The sequence below is a fragment of the Rhinolophus hipposideros genome, assembly GCF_964194185.1.
Source record: "Rhinolophus hipposideros genome assembly, chromosome: 13".
NCBI classification, from domain to species: domain Eukaryota; kingdom Metazoa; phylum Chordata; class Mammalia; order Chiroptera; family Rhinolophidae; genus Rhinolophus; species Rhinolophus hipposideros.
In genome coordinates this window covers 29,306,665-29,325,220 of record NC_138059.1, presented here as the reverse complement: position 1 = coordinate 29,325,220, position 18,556 = coordinate 29,306,665, and the positions used below count along the sequence as shown (strand labels likewise).

General features: G+C 39.5%; 1 protein-coding gene across 3 annotated transcripts in view; it reads right to left on the bottom strand.

Annotated features, from left to right (window-relative positions):
* AZIN1 (antizyme inhibitor 1) overlaps positions 1–17,106 on the bottom strand; it is a 31,083-nt gene extending 13,977 nt beyond the window's left edge. For 2 of the 3 annotated variants that reach the window (XM_081070856.1, XM_081070858.1), the window contains exons 1-2: positions 16,755–17,106; positions 12,015–12,152 (exon numbers count right to left, since the gene is read on the bottom strand). The gene's annotated coding sequence lies outside the window, so the exon portion shown is untranslated. Of the gene's footprint in view, positions 1–4,438; positions 4,585–12,014; positions 12,153–16,754 lie in introns of all 3 variants that reach the window. The other variant, XM_081070857.1, reaches the window with a different exon arrangement.
* Positions 17,107–18,556: the final 1,450 nt, after the last annotated feature.

The window sequence follows — 18,556 nt, the reverse complement described above, 5'->3', positions numbered from 1 at the left end:
ACTAAGTCAGAACATGGCTATGTTATTTAACAGCTGTGTGATCCCAGGTCAATTTTTCTAAAGTTAACTATCTTAACTTTCTCGAAAAGTTGTGGTTAAAAATTATATAGCATATGAATAAAAAAAAAGTTTAAGTGTTGGCTCAGAATAGAACTAAAATTAAGTTACCAATTGCTATAAACATAAAAATGCCAAGGTAATTTGAAACTAGGTATAAGCTGTACATCCTAAACCATTTACTAAGGAACTGCTTTTTAAAAGGAATCAGACTAAATCCAACCCCTTTCCAATCAATCCTTCTTCCTCCCTTTCCCCACCTCCTATTCTCCTTTGGAGCACCACACACAGACATAAAGGTTTATCTTTTTTGCTGAATTCACTGGTCCTTACGTTCCTTTAGGCAAGAATTTCTTTCAAGATCAAGTCCATAAACAAAGCAAGTCCCCCAGACAGGATACTTACTCATTGATTTCTGCTTGCTACATTAACAAGGGGTACAGACCAGTTCTTGACAACCTATTTTAAAACTTGCAGCCTTTCCTGTCTTTGACTCCTCTTTTTCATCTCCCTAACCCCGTTCTACACTAGTGTTCACCCTGGGTAATATCCTGCATCCTAAAAGTATACACCATTTCAATGTTTCCCAAAGTGTCAGTTTTTTGGTTGCATCAAACTCATCAATAAGTCATAATAATACTAGTTAAGTTTCATGAAATACAAACACTTAGTTTCATTTTTTAGAACACTAACTTCTTTCCCAAAAAGTCAACTACATTTAGTTCAGCTCATCAGTCTTCTTCATGAAATGGCAGAAACTGAAAAGTTGAAGATATTTTTATTTTACCAAAGGAGTTAACTTAAGCATACTTCATGAGACTTAATACTTATGTAGTAATCAAATGGTAGCCTGAACATTCCCTAAAGTTTGTATATACCAGGACTGGTGTAAATCTATGCAGAGAAAGTAGATATTTTAGGCTTGAGAATACATCTTTATTTTAAGCAACACAAATATTTAATCGTAAAAAGAGTATGGTAAGAACTTTGTTAAGTTGCATCACAACTTTCTGGCAAAACAGCTTTCACTTATTTATTCTATTGATAAAAAATAATCAAGATCTTTAACCTAGTCTCTTAGTTCGTGAGAGTCCTAAGTATATTCTACTATATATGTAGTACTTACTTGGGGACCTTGGGTTATCAATTATGGACCACGGACTGCTGCTAAATTCAAGAAGTCTAGCTTTTTAAAGTCAGGACAAGATCAATCTCAATTTCCTATAGCTACAGTGCTTACAGAAAGGGTAACTGTCCTCTAACATTAGATTCCTCAATACTTAGAAAAACACTAGGCCTATTCCATCCAGTTGTACCTGTTGAATGCCCTCGTTCTTCAGGAAGCTTTTTCTATAATATGGTCACAGGGATAAACACTTTCCCATTAACTATTTTCAATCTACATAATCTATAGGGTTCAACTCTCACTGCCTGCTTGAGCTTAAATCTACAGACTTTTTATAGCAGTGTGCCAAGCAGTGTTCTAAGTACATCATCTATACAATATTAATTCTCTTAACCCTTAAAAACCACTGTTTAGTAGCCCCATTTTACAATTGAATACACTGAGGCACAGAACTAATTAGGCTAGTTTTTAGAGATGCTGATGAAATGTTTCAGATAAAAGCGAAAACCTGTGTCCCCAGCATCCCATCCCTAGAAAACAGGATTCCTTCTCTGGAAATCCAACACAAGTATCAGTTTCTTTGATAGAGCTTTATAATTTTCCCATTATCTATTAACCATTTCTCAGACATAAATTCCCATAGTTGTTAATAAACTAAGTTTATTCAAATATGGTATAACAATATCCTATCATACCTACTCATTCATAGCCTTTTAACCTTTCCTCATACGACTATTTTCTAGTTTAATCTTGTTCCTTCCGTATCTTTTGACTAATTCTCAGGTAAATCCCAAAATTGAAATTTTTTCCCGATTGTTGCCCCAATAAACTTTAAAGAAAAAAAATTATTTTTCCTTTTAAATCCACCTTATCAACAGTTTGTATGCAATAATGTGCATCCAATTTTGAAAAATGTGTACACCTGGGTAACCACCACCACCATAAAGTTCCCTCACACCCTTCTGCACTAAATCCCCAACTCCACCTCAGCTAACTGTTAATCTGCTATGTCTAATCTGACTTTTATAGAAGTGAAATAATTTTAAGCATTAACTGAAGGCCAAGCTAACACAGTTGACAAATAATGGTACTACCAACATGAATAAAAATATTAGAAAGCATTCCCTGCTCTAAAAGGTACAGTGCTTGTGGAATGACTATATTATTATCATTGAAATGGAACTCTAAATTCGGAAGTCACCCATAGGTTTAGTTTACCAATCCCTAGCTGATTCACAAAAGGACTCTAATGGAAAAATGGCAAAAAGGTTTAAGGGACTAACACATTTAAACCACTAAAACAGATACAGTAATATAGTATTACTTGACTTCCTTATACTGAGCACTGCAATAAGCTGATTAAAACCAATACTAACAAAGCCTATACATAACAGATGGTGAATGTGAAGATAAGTGAGTTCTATCTCAACTTATCTTCTTAGATGCTCCCTGAAGGTTTTGACATTCCTATAATTCCTAGCCTAGAGCAGATGCTCAGAAACGGACAGAAAGACTGACCTCTTTAAAATTAGGGATGGTGGTAGCAGCAATAAACTCCATTGAAGTGTGTTGAAAAACACGGTCCATCTTCCATTCTTAAAGGGAGCCCAAAACCTTCATACATAAGTGACCCATATGTAAATACAAAGCTCATTGTCAGATACTGTTAAATACTAAAAGCTATGCCCAGAAAAAAACTAATTCCTCAGAACAATCTGCAAAACAGAAAGACCCTCAGGAGAGAGGTTTTCTAATATATTGAGAGAACAATCCCTTTTGTTCAAATGAAATATCACTTGGAAACCAAGTATTTCCAATAATTGAAAAGGCTTAAGTATTAAGTAGGTGGCTAAGGGTGGGCTGATCTTTACTGAGCCTTTCCTATCCCCAATGTTGTTATCTCAACCCCCCCGATGGAGTCCCAAACAGCAGTCAGAATCATTCCTCCAGGAGTCTTTGCTTGCAATTTTCTTAACATGCTTTCTTAAGTATTTCTTAGCTAAAATACTTTAAATCTCCACTGTCACACAAAGGAAGATTTATGTTCTACGTGTCTACCTTACTTAAAAGCACTAAAGAAATATTTTGCTAAAATATTTTCAAGAGGCATTTAAAGTTACTTGGCAATATGTTAAAACCTGTGACACAAGTTCTAGAAAGCTAGGATGAAAGGTGTGCACATTGGGGGTGAGCAGAGTTTATACTGTATGCCAGATCTGCCGAGTTAAGCCATCTCAATTTTAACCACCACAAAGAATTTCCAGCAACTTCTCCATCACGAATGCAGACTCAGACCCAGGTGGTAATGCCAAACTGCCCAATGCTCCAATCCTGGGTAAAATTATCAATAGACACCACATCACTTTTTATGGCTAAGTCAGAACCAGGACTGACTTACTGGCTCCAACACATTATGGACCACTACATACCCTCGTCTGGTGTTGGTGGACATTGAATTATTTACTTTAAATTGCAGAAACTCTACCTTACGTAAATGTTATATTCTCTCCAAAATGCTTTAGAACTTAAAAGCAAATTTTTAATAGTTCTGTTTTGTTTTGTTTTTTTATGAAAAGATAAAGTAGGAAGTAGGAGGGCAGCTGGTTGGCTTGGTGGTTGAAATGCAGTGCTCCTAACACCGGGGTCGCCAGTTCAATTCCTACATGGGCCAGTGAGAAACAGAGGCTTCAACTAGGAGCTGAGCTGCCAGTGGGCGGCTGGCTTGCGCAGTAGTTAGAGCATAGCGCTCATTATACCGGTTCAATTCCAACATGGGCCAGTGAGCTGCACCCTCCACAACTAGACTGAAGACAACGACTTGACTTAGAGCTGATTGGTCCTGGAAAAACACACTGTTCCCGATTTTAAAAAAAGGAAGTAGGAAGCACTCTCCACTCACAAGAGCCTTTCAGCTATTTTCACATCCAAACACCTTATCAATATATGATGAAAGAAAGCTCAGTGTATTTTACACTAGTACAACTGCTGTAATCATAACACTACTTTTGTAAGTAATTTCCTCTTGGACACTATAACTAGGAAGAAAAAATATTGAACATTCCTTATATACACCTCCATACTGGTATTTTTGATAATACATTTTTATGAAGAGCTGCCAAAGAAATATAAGGCTCCAAAGAACTGCACATTGCTCTCCACGGAGCCTTTCATGAGGCCGCTGAGTCCTCATGTTCATCGAGAAGGTAGCTCCAAGAGTAATGGCCGCAGCAGCTGGGCACTTGCCTTGTTACACACCTGCTACAAAGGCTTCTATAGTTGATTGTACTTCAGAAGAAACTGATACATCTCTCAAATAATCACAAGATAATTCTGGCAGCAACAGCCCACTTGACACCAGGCTGGATGAATATGAGTCTTGGATTTCTGAAGTGAAGACCTCCCTGGAAGTAGAACAGGGAGAGCTGAAAGGTTGAGAGTACTGTTTCAGAGACATCTAAGCAGGAAACCCAACCTTAATACACCAACCACTTTTCTAAAAGGACTTTTACTTATTAAAAAGGAGAACTTGAGATATTTGGAAATTTATACTATTGCTCTGAAGAAGCCTAAGGGCATTTCTACCTTTTTGTTTTACACCAGCATCTGATGACTTAGCACTCATCTCAGTTTTAAAAAGAGACACAATGCTATCCAAGTCACCTCTGCATTCTACCTCCAACAGAAAAATGTCACTTACCATACAGAATACCTTTAGAAATAACTGGGCAAGAGTATTAAAGAGAGGCTTCTAAAAGATGACTTTCGCACTATAGATGTAAGGCCAGGTTTAAACCACTAAAAAGTCATTTCAGGAAGCTACATACTGGAACTGGTAGGTAGGAAGTCCCAGTCTTGCCATACTGGACCCAAAATAAGTGATGGATAATAGTAACGGCCTACATTGAGGATAATCAGGATGGGGTTTGCTTCAATTGACAGTAAGAGGAAAGTCAGTAATGGCAATAAACACCCCTAAACTTATTTTTCAGGCGATGAGGTCGGAAAAAACCTAAGAAACCCTAGAGGAAGAATGTTAAAAGTGACCGCTAAAGAATTATTTTGAAAGACAGATGAGAACAAAAATGAATAATAGGATAAATATAAAACGGAAAAAAGACCCTAAAGGTCATGAGCCCAACAGGCTAAGTTTGAAGTGCCCACATAAAGTTGCCCCGTGAAACACCTCCCAATAAATTCTAAAACACACCTTAATGAGAAAACGAACTATGGGATTTTCACAGCAGTATACTTCTGCATGTGGAATTGACCAGATTGGGCTCCCTTTAAAAATATAACTATTTGATGTGAAGACTAAATTTTTTTCTGGAGGATAAAAATCCCTTTTGGTAATTAAGATGTAACATTAATGATTATTGTAAAACAACATGAACAGGACATACATCACCATATTAATTTCTAATTTTCTTGGTGTTGTAAAGCGAATAACCCTTTAAACAAATGCACTTAATTACTATTTTGATTACCTTAGAACAGATGTCACCTATCCAAGAGGAAAACTTATTTTTATTATACATAACACATGTGCAATACAAGTATTGCAGCAAATACCAAGTTAAGAAATAGACTGAATACCTTAGAAGACCCCATACATTTTCCCAGGTGGCAGTGGTTGCATCTACCCTAGAAAAATCATGTTTATACTTTTCTAATCATCATTCCCTTATTATTTAAAAGTTCTATTCTTGGCTTTACTGGTTTTAAACTATAAATAGAATCACTACTGTTTTCTGCCATAACTGACTTCTTTTGATCAACATTAGCGTTAATTCATCCACGCACACAGATGTGAGTGGAGTCCATTAATATCCACTGTTGTTTAGTATTCCACTGTCTAGACATACCACATTTATCTATCCAAACTAGACCTAGGAATTACTTCCCTTTTTTTCCTGTACTATTTATGATATAATTTCTTAAAATTATTTATGTAAAAAAGGGCAGTGTGCTACTTTACATTCTGGTACAGAGTCTATCGTGCTGACTGGTAGTTTAAGTAGCATCGGTTCAGGCACCAGAGACTTGGGCTGCATACCTGAGAGGAGAATTGCTAAGTGGTTAGTGAAAAATGGTTTTTAAATCTTTTGCTTATTTTCCTTTTCCTTATTCACCTTTAAGGAGCTCTTCATGAATATAAGGTAGTAAATACTGCTCATTTTGAGGACAGCTTATTTAGGGGAGTTTTGTTATAGTGTCCATGTTGAACATACTAGGATATCCAATCTTATTTTTGGTCGTGCCAAACATGACATGTTGAACCCAGATGATGAACTAAGAAGATACTATACTTATTCAGAAGCTCTTTATAAACTGGGCATCAGAGGATCCTGCCGTAAGAACCAAGAAATAGTTAAAAAACAAAAACAAACTAATCATATATTCAACATAAACCTAATATTAATTTCAGTTTTTATGAGCACATAAAAGTCTTAATAGAATTGTATCCTAAGAACATGCTAGGCAACTAAAGAATTCAATTAGAATATAAAACAGGCAAGTCCCTACAGTTAAGGTACACTTTTATTAGAAAAATCTACGAAGAACAAAGAGAATGTGTAATTCTTATACTTATTAACAGATATTAAGATTATTATGCCAATATTACTCACATTCACAAAAACAATTATCCTAGAGCGAGCTGTCCAACAGAACTTTCTTTGATGACTGAAATTTTCTTTATCACTGTCCAAAATAGCCATAAGCCACATATAGCTCCCAAGAATTCAAAATGTGGCTCATGCAACTGAGGAACTGAATTTTAGATTTTATTTAGTTTAGTTTTTAAAATTTAAATAGCCATCTGGCTAGTTGCTAGTGTATGTATTGAACAGAGTAGTTCTAGATGAATCTGTTTTTATAACAAATATAGACCAATTCACGAAGCCAGTCTACAAAGCCAGATATTAAGGGAAGAAAAGGTAACAAAACTCTATAGCAAGGAGTCTTGAAGAGAGATTTGAAATGTGTTTACATAATGAAAAGGCAAAAAATTTTAGATCAGAGCATTCCAATAGTTTGTTATACTGACTCCTGCTGCAAGTCAGTTAGAGACATCTAAGACCTCATGTTGGCTGGGTTTGGCCTGGGCAGGCTGAACTTCACTGGCCTAATCCTTGCAACTCAGAATGCTGTACAGTACTTTCTATTCATGCCATGTTATTCACTGGATTAAAGGATGGCTAACTCTAGATTTGAGAAAAAGAATTACCAAATCTTTTCTCCAGTTAGCTTGTGACAAATTGCTGAAGTGTGTGTGCATGACCCTGGGATAGACACAAAAATGTTTCCCAGGCCTTATCAGTATACTAGAGTACTTCACTTGCTACAGCCTCCTTAGCCTTGTCTTAACAATGGTCAGCCTAGAATGGCAGCAGCCAAGTAACATTTACCTAGATGTTATGGTTTACAAGATACACTTTATACAATACCTCATTTACTCCTAATTGGAATTAAGTGTCTCAAAAATTACTTTTTTGGCAGGGAGGGAACCACAAACTGAAAAACTCTGAACTAAGACCAGGCAAATGGAGTGTAATAAACACACAGATTGGTAGTCACTATTAATTCTCTAGACTCAACTGTCTCCTGTAATAAACACAAGAACTATTTTATCCCCTTTAAAAATTGGTCTACCCTGCTGTCCAATCTTTTTGGCCCTTCCAGGTAAGAGTCTAAATTTGCCCAAAGAAAAGAATATCACGTCCCCCCAAACCGTATTATCCATTAACATGCTATTATTCACATTGTGCTTGTACTTGTGAATACATTTTTGCTACTTCTAAGCAATGAGGAACCATCAACTACTACCCTATACATGCCAAAGGGATGCCCATACTTTAAAAACTGACCCCTAATCTGTATATTTATTTCAATGATAGTTTTGTTCAGCTTTTTGGTCAAAGAGCACCAACAACCATTAAGGAATGTACTGTTGAATTTGCTTACATCACAGAATCTTAAATCACCAAAACTAAAATTTCTTTTCTCCAGGAGTCAAAAACCTGCCTTTCCTACTAACAATTAACAGCAAAACATGAGGAACAGTAAATTCATAAAGAACATTGTTTCCCTAGTTAAAATAACAATACCATTTAGGTCCAGCAAGTCCTATTAAAACATATGTAAATATTAACCACCAGGAGATAGAACATGGGTATTTAACATGCTGATGCTTTTATAATAGTTTCCACATGAACAACATACAGAGTCAACTGATGACAACCAGTTAAAATTTTCAAGCAAATTTTAGAAGTCCATTTAAATAAATTAATTTAATCCCTTTTCTGTACTTTGACACCACACCACATGAAAAGTTATATGCTAATGATTAATTCAATCTGACTTCATTACCAGATCAGCTAATAGAAGCAGTTGGTTTAAAGAGATTCTTTTCTGGAATGTAGCCTTTAAAATTTTTCCACTAGGCTAATTTATTAATTACAATCCGACCTATAACTAAAACAACTTGAAAATCTAGCCCACTGACAAAAATCAATCCAGCATAAACAAAGCCCTTAGAAATTTTTAAAAAGGCATGGAAAAAACTTTTCCACAATTAGAGGTCCTTCGTTGAGATATTATTGGCATTAAAGTATTCGTCAAGATATTTTTATAGTGGTCACATATTACACTATACACATATTCTGAGGAAGTTTTGAATGAAAAAAATTTATTATGTAAGAAACTTTCAAAGTTTCCAAAACAGTTAATGAAATAAACTATCTCAAAATTTAGGTGGTGGTCTGATTTAAAAACCTAACTCTGAAGCCAAGTCCTAGAGCTTAGACCACTTGCACAGAAATCCTACTGGAGTATTAAGCAGTTCATATAGTTATGCGCTCTGCAATGCTATGTGCCAAGTATTTTCCACGAAGGCCAGTGTGTTAAGTCCTATTAATGACTTCTAGTTTTCCAAACAATATTGCTGTTCCACAGAAAATTAATCTCAGGATTTCAATGTCCAATATAACTGCTATTGATATCTAAGGACATTTCTGGAATGTAGAATTTTCTCTTGCCATTTTTACTTGTTCTAGCCAAGAGACATTTGGAGCTAGGTATTTTTCTGAATTTAAAATTGCTCAGATTTTAGAATGGTAGTATGGAGTACACATACTTCATATGTACTATGTATCACTCTCCAGGGTATGAGTTTCTGCATCAAAGTTTAGGAATATTAGCACTAAATGGGATCAAGTTAAAAAAAAAAAAAAATCAACTCAGATTCAGGTCAAGTTTTTGTTCCCAAATCAGTTTAGGTCATATCAAGGAAGCTATAAAATATTTTCCTTCATTTTTTTTGATTTTGGAATTATGTGAATAAGGCACATGTGGACCCATTGCTTTATAGCACAGCATGAAGTACGAAAGTTTCTTTTAACAAAATACATATTGTACCTGGCCATAATAAATAAGAATCAGTCACTCTGGGGCGGCCAGTTGGCTCAGTTGGTTAGAGAGCAGTCCTCGTAACACCAAGGTCACTGGTCAATTCCCACATGGGCCAGTGAGCTGAGCCCTCCACAACTAGATTAAAAACAACGACATGACTTGGGGCTGATGGGTCCTGGAAAAAGACAGTTCCCCAATAAAAATTAAAAAAAAAATCAGTCCCCCTGGCTGACAAAACATGAAAAAATAATATATTTTGCATATTCATTCTATCTGTGCCCACCCACTGCCAAAAAGGAAGAAACTACAGACTTCCCAAGTTCTACAATATTATTAAATATTCTAAGTAAAGACTACTCCCCCTGATTTGGCAGAATCATTTATTAATCAGCTCTCTGATATGAGTTTTTCAAGTCTAAGAGGAAACATCACTAGAAATATTAAATAATGCAATGTGATGTTTCCATTAAAGCAAGAGACTTGAATGAAAAGCCCATTTTTTAACATGGTCTTCCTTAAAACATGAAATTTCCATGTTAGTCTATTTTTGACTACAATGTCAACTAGACCTCATTCCAGAAAAGTTTTAAATCTCCAGCCAACTTAGGGGAAAAAATCAAACATGTTGGAAGTAGAACAGATGACTAACAAAAATTAAAAGATGCGGCCGGCCCAGTGGCTCAGGTGGTTGGAGCTCCATGCTCCGAACTCCGAAGGCTGCTGGTTCGATTCCCACATGGGCCAGTGGGCTCTCAAGCACAAGGTTACCGGTTTGACTCCTCCTCCCACAAGGGATGGTGGGCTCCACCTCCTGCAACTAACATCAGCAACTGGACCTGGAGCTAAACTGCAACCTCCACAACTAAGATTGAAAGGACAACAACTTGACTTGGAAAGTCTTGGAAGTACACACGGTTCCCCAATAAAGTCCTGTTCCCCTTCCCCAATAAATCTTAAAAAAAAAAAAAAATTAAAAGATAACCGACTTTGGTACTGAGATGCTGGCAACAGTACTTCTCTTTAATATGCATACATGCCATTTAATTAAAATGCAGATTCTGATTCAGGTTTGGATGGGGCCTAGATTCTGTATTTTTGTTCTGGGTGATGCTAATGCTGCTTTTCCAAAGACCACATTACATTAACAAGGGGTGGTTAATACACTCAAACAGAAATCATTTTTATCAGTTTAGGACTAAAGGAACTGCTGTAGTTCAACTTTTACAAATGTGATTTTTAAAAAATAAGCAATTTGCTCAAAATCACATAACTAGGAGAAAGCCAGTATGGGTTTTAAGTCAGAAACTTTCAAGAAACCCTAATATTATTTAAACTGTTTTTGCCCTCTCTTTAGCCTTTGAAAAAACCTGAGTCTTAAATTGTAATTTGAGATTAACATCAAATGTGTTGAAAAGGTTTGCTTTAACATACGCTACCTAATTTGACAGAGCAAACACTTTTGATAAAATCTGTTAAACAAGATGAGACTAAAGAAACACTAAATCGATACCCTAAGCTTTCCTGAAAATTTCAACTGTTACTCTCTCCAAGTCTCTGACCAACTTAAAAACATCCAAACCTCAATACCAAAACCCAAATTTCAATAAAAAATCTATAAATAAATTTTTAAAAAAATGAACCACACAAACCTAACAACACAAATTCAAAGAATTTACTGTGGAATTACTTTTGCAGAGATTTAATGCAAAAGTCAAATCCATACATAGGAAATCAAATATAGTCAAAAATAATCCTTGAAAATCTGTTCGGAAGGTAGTTATGTTGGGAGACACACATATTTCATCTCTCACTGAGTACTCTAAAAACAGCCCATTTCCCCCTACCAGTTAGGCCTTACGTAAAGTCATTTTATGCAAAAGAACATAAACTCTAGAAATCACTTGGTGTCTGGCAAGTTGCTTCTAACTAGACAAACAAGAAGATTCACCTCTCATATGCGATGCTCTGAGACAGCTTCAGCGAGTAGCATGGAGAGCAGTATCTTTTGTTTTATTCAAAAATGTCTTTTTTTCTGATTAAGCCCAAATAATTGAACCCACCAAGTGAAGTGGTTGAATGTGATAAACTACTGCCCACACCTTAAATTGAAAAACTAAACAAAAACCTCCCTACAACTTACGTTAAAACCCAGACTAATAAGGTTTCCTAAAACTTAGCCTACAATATATACTTAATACTTACGTATTTAAAATAAATGTTAACTGATCAATCCAGTGATTGGTAAACAATGTATATAACTGAATCAGCATACCTGTAACTCCTCTATTTTAAAACTTTTAAAGAGCTTGAAGGGTCACTGAACTTTAAGAGGTAAGTATGGTTTCAAGTTTTGAAAAAGACTGAGCAACAAGAACTCTACTTCAATTTTACAAGGCTCCCACACAGATGTGAAAATACTTACATGGACAAGTTAGGAGATGGAACCCCCCTATCATCAGCTAGGTTCCCAAGGTGGCTCAGCGTTGAAGTCGAACTGCTCTCTGTACAGCACTTCTCCTAGGCCCTCTGGGTAGTTGTATACTTGGTCAGAAAGTTCGCCCTAAAAAAGGAAATAAAAGTAATAGCATACAGTTCTACGTTAAAAAAAATGTTAGGTTGTGCTTCAAGCAGGAGCAATTGAATCTAAGATTAACCGTGGGAATCGTCTTTAAATTTTATGAAGTTTTAATAAAATGTTTCATTAAACCCACAAAATGTTTACTGGGTTTCAAAGGGTTTATCAAGAAGTACTTTTAAAACAGTAAGCATTTCCAAGGTGCTACAGTAACAAAATTCACAGAACCTGATGTCATGGTCATCTTACAAGTTGCTTTACTTACCTACTCAGTTTCCATCCAGCCTTCATCTAATTTCATTTTTCCTTTTATTTGTCCCCCAAAACACAAATTTCTAAATGGCCTAAAATTTTAAAATTTCCAGTACCCTTGCACACCTGATGTGTAAGACTTTATATGTATAATGTTCTAACAATCTATAGTCTGGAACTACCCAGAATACTTCTTACTCTCCAAATTCCAAGTTCTTCTTTGCTTAAAGTGTAAAATTGTACTACATATCAAAAAGATAAAAAGATTTTATGACTTAGCTAATACATATATGTGAAATAACTTTTGAGAACTGCCTTATACATTAGGCAAGTGATCTCTGAAGGTTTACCTCCTCCTCATCCTCAACCTTTCTAGACTTACTCTAGAAAGGCTACTAAGAATGGCTTACTCTAGAAAGGCTACTCTAGAATGGTTTACTCTAGAATGGCTACTCTAGAATAGCCATTACTCTAGAATGGCTACTCTACTGCACTAGGAACAACATATGAATGTAAAAGTGCTCGGCACACTATAAAATGCTAAATAAGTTTTAGCAATGGTTATTACTTATTATGGTTTGATAGGTTGGACTTATCACCTAAGCTAAACTGTTATACCTATACATACTTCCATTCATAATTCAGTGGTTGCTAGTTTAAAGTAATATAACCTAACAGCATTTGCCATTATAGAAAAGGGGTGATACCGTGTTTCCCTGAAAACAAGACTTAGCCAAACAATCATCTCTAATGCGTCTTTTCGAGCAAAAATTAATACAACACCCAGTCTTATTAATATAAGATGCATTAGAGGTGATTGTTTGGCTAGGTCTTATTTTTGCGTTAACAGGGTAAGAAGGAAACCAGAAAAATGATGAAACTAGAAATTATAAGGACAAGAATCTGAGAGATTTCAGGAGCATTCTAGGTATATCTAAAGCCTATCTCATCTCAACCAGGATGGAGGTCCCGCATGCAGGAGGTAAAATGCTCTTTCAATTTACCAGGGAAATTTACTCACTCTCAATGACACTTATGATGAGGCAAGAACCCATACCAGCATGTAACTGTGATTATAACCTTACATTAGACTCCAAATAATGTACTCCCCAAAACAAAGGTTCTGATTCTTCTCATACCAAGATAATTTAAAAATAAATTAAGACTTATGCTGGAGACAGAAACAGAAGTTTATTCTCAATTATCCTAAGGAATAGGATAATTATCTTGAGCAAGACACTTTTCACCTTTCCCCTGCTATATATCCACAGCTATTTTGTTGCTTAAAGCAACCCAAGAGCAGTGATGTGAAGTTTAAGGACATTAAACTTCAGACATTTAAGATTGTTCTTCAGCCCATCTCTCAAACATTTCCATCTAAAAGATACAAGTAGGAAATAAAGGCCCCAAAATTTCAGCGGCACATTTTAAGATTAAAATGTGAAGAAATGGAGTTATAGAAGAAAATTATTCTCATTTTGAATGGTGTGTGTAAATCAGTTGGATCACGTACAACATTGCATTCAAGTTCCTTAACAACTGTTTAAAGAGACTGTCTCTTCATCTTGGCTGAATAGCACAGGGAGAACTCAACTTGACGCAGTAGGCCAGTGAGATACAAAGAAACTTCTATCTCTTTGACAGTAACTACCCAAAAACCTAGTATCCTGAAGTTATTATTTCTCTGAACAAGTCACATTGCCTTTACCAATGACTTTTTAAAAGATTTTTATGAAAAATATAGCCAACACACAATATTATATAAGTTTCAGGGGTATACCATAATTATTCAACATCTATATACCTAAAGAAGTGATCACCATGATAAATCCGGCAACCATCTGACACTGTACCATGCTGTAACAATACTAGCGACTATATTCCCTGTGCTGTACATTACATCACCATGACTTGTTTCATACCTGGAAATTTGGACCTCTTACTCCCCTTCACCTTTCCCGCCCCTTTTCAATTTTTCAGTTAGTTGAAAGTCAATATTATTTTACATTAACTTCAGGTTTACAGTATAGTTGTTAGTACCAATGACTTTTATAGTTGCTCTGTGGTATTCTTTCCAAGCACTGCAAACCGCAGTCTAATCATGAGAAAAATATCATATAAACCCAAATTGGGGGACATTCTACTGGACATCTGGGCAACATTTCTCTAGACTGTGAAAGATGTGAAAAACAAAGCAAGACTAAGAAACTGTCACAGATCAGAGATGTCTGGGGAAGACATGATAAGTAAATGCAACATGGTACCTTGGATTGGATCCTGGAACAGAATGAGGACATTAAAAACTGGTGAAATCCAAAGATAGTCTGGAGTCTAGATAACAGTAATGTATCCAAATCAGTTTCTTTAATTTTGACAAATGTACCACGTAACGTAAGATGTTAATAAGCAGGTAAGCTGGGTGGGAAGTATGCAGTAACTCCTGTACTATCTTGGAAACTTTTCTATAAATCTAATATTCCAAAAGTTTATTTTTAAAAATCAGGCAAAGTATTCATATGATGATCATCAAAAATATGCTGAGTTAAAGCCTTTTACACAAAACAGTGCATCCAGTATAACTCCATTTATATAAAAGTTCTAGAACAGGCAAAACTATGGTTTAAAAAAAAAAAATCAGAATATGGTTGCCTCTGCAGTGAGAGGGGTATGGAGTTTGAAGGGCCAAAAGAACTTTTGAGGTGATGGCAATGTTCCACATCTTGATAGAGGTTTAAATTACATAGCTGTTATTTTTGTAAAAAAAATCATCAAACAGTATACTTAAGATTTGTGCATTTTACTGTTATGTGAATTTTATCCAACGTTTTTTTTAAAGACTAAAACCAGTATTGAACACTGTTTAATAGAAAAATTAAGACGGACTGATGAATGAATAGTGGGATGGCAAATAATGCAAAATGTTAATTAAATCTAGGTGAGAATACAATTCTTTCCCCTTCTCTGTACATTTGAAAAATTTTAAGTTAAATCTGGGTGGCAAGGGGGATTAGTGCACCCACTGTATCACCTGTAAATCATTAGGAGCTTATCTTTCCCACAAAATGTAAACTCCTCAGGGCTCATTTGTCTTCATGACCAGCATCTGCACTCCTACATTTGTGAAGGAAATTAAAGGATCACTAGGGTTTTGCCCGACAATCAGCCGTTTTCCTGCCAGGCTTGTCCACACCAACCTTTCCTGATCATACAGCAATTCTCTCCCGTGAGTGCCCTCAGGTTCCCACCCAAGCCAGAAGCTCAAGGGTGGAAACACGACGGGACACGACACCTTAATATAGCCAAGATGCCACAAAACGCAGTTTAATCTGCTGAAAACATTACGGGGCTGTAAACTGTATCCCCGACCGTTTCAGGTTTCTGAACCAGCAGTTTAGTTTACGAAACACACGCTCAGGGTATATATTGGGTAAGGGTTAAAACACGTCACCACCATTATTTGTTGGCAGTCAAAATAGTACTTGATAAGCCACCCAAGTCTACTGTTCTCCCTCTCGGTGCCCAGGAACCGTGGCGCGGATGGGAAAGCCATAGTGACTAATCTTCCGACTCCAGGAGGTGACTGCGGTGAGTGAAGGCAACTCGGCCCAATCAGGAGCGCCGCAGGGGGCGGAGCAGCAGCCCCGAGGCTTCCAGAACGGGCGACAGGCCTCTCGCTCGCTACCTGACACCGGGGCTTCCCCTCCGGCTGGCCCCGAGCGGCGTCAACTTTCCTCCACCAGTGTGTGTGCACGGGGGTGGGGGGGGCGCACTCCCCACACCCTTAAGAACCCGGTCTCCTCCGGCAGCTGTCACAGGCCTGCGTCGGGCCCGCCCTGCTCCATTCATAACGGCCCCGGCCGTCGCCGGCCGTCGCACCGCCCGCCGGGCTCCCGGAGGCGAGTGTGCGGCGCCGCCGAGGGCCGGGGCCGCGGGACCGAGGCCCCTCGGGGCTGCAGCCCGGCCCCCTCCCCGGAAACAGCAATGCACCACGGGAGAGGGGTGGAGGCCGCACGCCGCCGGAGGCGAGGCCGCCCGCCGGCCGCGAGACCCCCACGCGCGCCCCCGCACGCACACGCCCCCTCGCCCCAACCCCGGCGGCTCCGGCTCCGCAGAGCGTCCGGCGGGCGCCTGAGGGCCCCGAAAAGCCCAGCACCGCCGTCGCCGAGGAGCCGACAGCCGCAACACACACCGCCGTCCGCCATGTTCGAGGCGGCCGGCCGCGGGGCGCCGCGGGGACGCCGGCCAGGCGGCGGGGCCCAACGGGGAGACACCCGAGCGCCCCGCGAGGCCCTCCCCACGCGCGGGCCCGCTCGCACCCCTCGGGGCGGTACTCACGTGAGATAACGGCCCAAAGAGTCGGGTAAAGCGTCTTCTCTTTTTCGGCGGAATTTTTAAAGAGGGATGTGGTTACCTTGAGCAGAAATACCCAAGGCGGCCTGGGCCATAAGCTGCAGGGACGACGTGGGGGGGAAAGCGCGGCGCCGACACCAGCTGTGCAGCAGTGGCGGCGGCGGCCGAAGGAGAGAAATACAACAGCGCGGATATAAGAAGAAAGGCGAGGACTGGGTGGGGAGAGGATTCGGCCTCGTCACACCGCAGAGCAGAAGAGCGAGAGAGACTGAAAAGAAGCAGAGAAAGCGGAAAAAAGGAAACAGTGCAGCCGAGCGAGGATCCAGAGAGTGTGGGAAGGCGGCGCCGGCGACGCCAGTATTTATAGTCAGGGGGCGGGGCCTGGTGGCGTCACAGCCGGCTCGGCCGCCGCGCGCGCGGGGCGGAGCCGCACTACTTCCCGGGGAGAAGGGAGGGGACGGAAGAGAAAGGGGGATGGCGTGGAAGGGGCGAAAGGGGGCGGGGCGGAGCGACCCCGCGGGGCAGGTGCTGACCCCCTGGCGGTTTCCCGTCGAGCCGCGCTCCGCGGCTTCCCCGCTGTCAGAGGGCCAGCCGCGCAGACGTGGGCGGGCGGGTTGAGGGAGGTGGCTCGGCGGGAGCGTCGCGTAGCCCTGAGTCTCCGCCCTTTGGGTACCTTCAGTGGCGCCCCGCGGCTGCCCCGGGCGCCCTGGGAGCTGGGCCCGGCTTCCCGGCGCCCGCGGCGCGGAGCGTTGTTCTGGGCCTGGGGCCGCGCAACACGTGCACTGCCTGGAGGGGGTGTAAGGGAGGCCTGTGGGGGCCATCTCCGGAGCTTCCCTCTTGGAGAGCACTCCGCTTTGTGGCGACTCCGTAGCCTACGCCAGGTGACTGCCCTCCCCGCGTGAGGCTCCAGCCCCCGCAGGCTGCGGCGCTCCTTTATGGAAGCGAGTTCCTAGTGGCTAGGACCGGTCGACACAGGGTTGGTTGCAGAAGCTTGGTGACCGCGTAAAACCGTCCCCAGTGCTGGTACGTTGCAATATGGTGCAGTAGGAATAGTTTTTTAACGGATGTGGCTTTAATGTCTTTATTTAAAAACGCCTTGGTGCAATCAGACTCAGCTCTTGTTAGTGAAGTACCAGCGTTGTCGAGGTGATTACTGATATTCCAAGTGCACATTACCTTAATCCCCCACGTCTCGTTTTTGCGGTCATTTTAATGTTACTACTGCATAACAAACTTTTTTTTTTCCTGGCGACCTAGGACGACCTACATAGCTTTTAATTTATTCTCATCTTTTAAAAATGTCTTCGCATTAGTGGTTAGAAACCTTGAGTCCTTGCCTGCTAACGCCCTGAAATTCAGACTGAATGACACAAATGAAATCTGTATTGACACACCCCTCCAAAATTAAAATCTTTGAGATTAAGACCCTGAGGTTTTTTTTTCTTTCCTTCTTCCCAACCGTCTACTTACTTTGTGAGCAGCAGTGTGGTTAGTTGATAAATCATCAAATGAAAAGGAAGAGAGAGCCTTCCTGAGTGGAAAGGTAGCAATCCTGAAATGTGGGCTCTTGGATGAAATTAGGTAGAAATTAGAAGCTATGAACTCTATTTTTCACATTTCACTCTTCTATCTTGGCTTTCTCTTTCATTAAAAAAAAGTCCTTTTGATTCAGAACATCTATAAGCACAGCGCTTTACTAGACCCCCTGGTGGAGGGAGGAAGGCAAGAAATGAATACACTTGAAATCATGCTTACAATCTATAAGGGAAATAAGACAACTACACAAA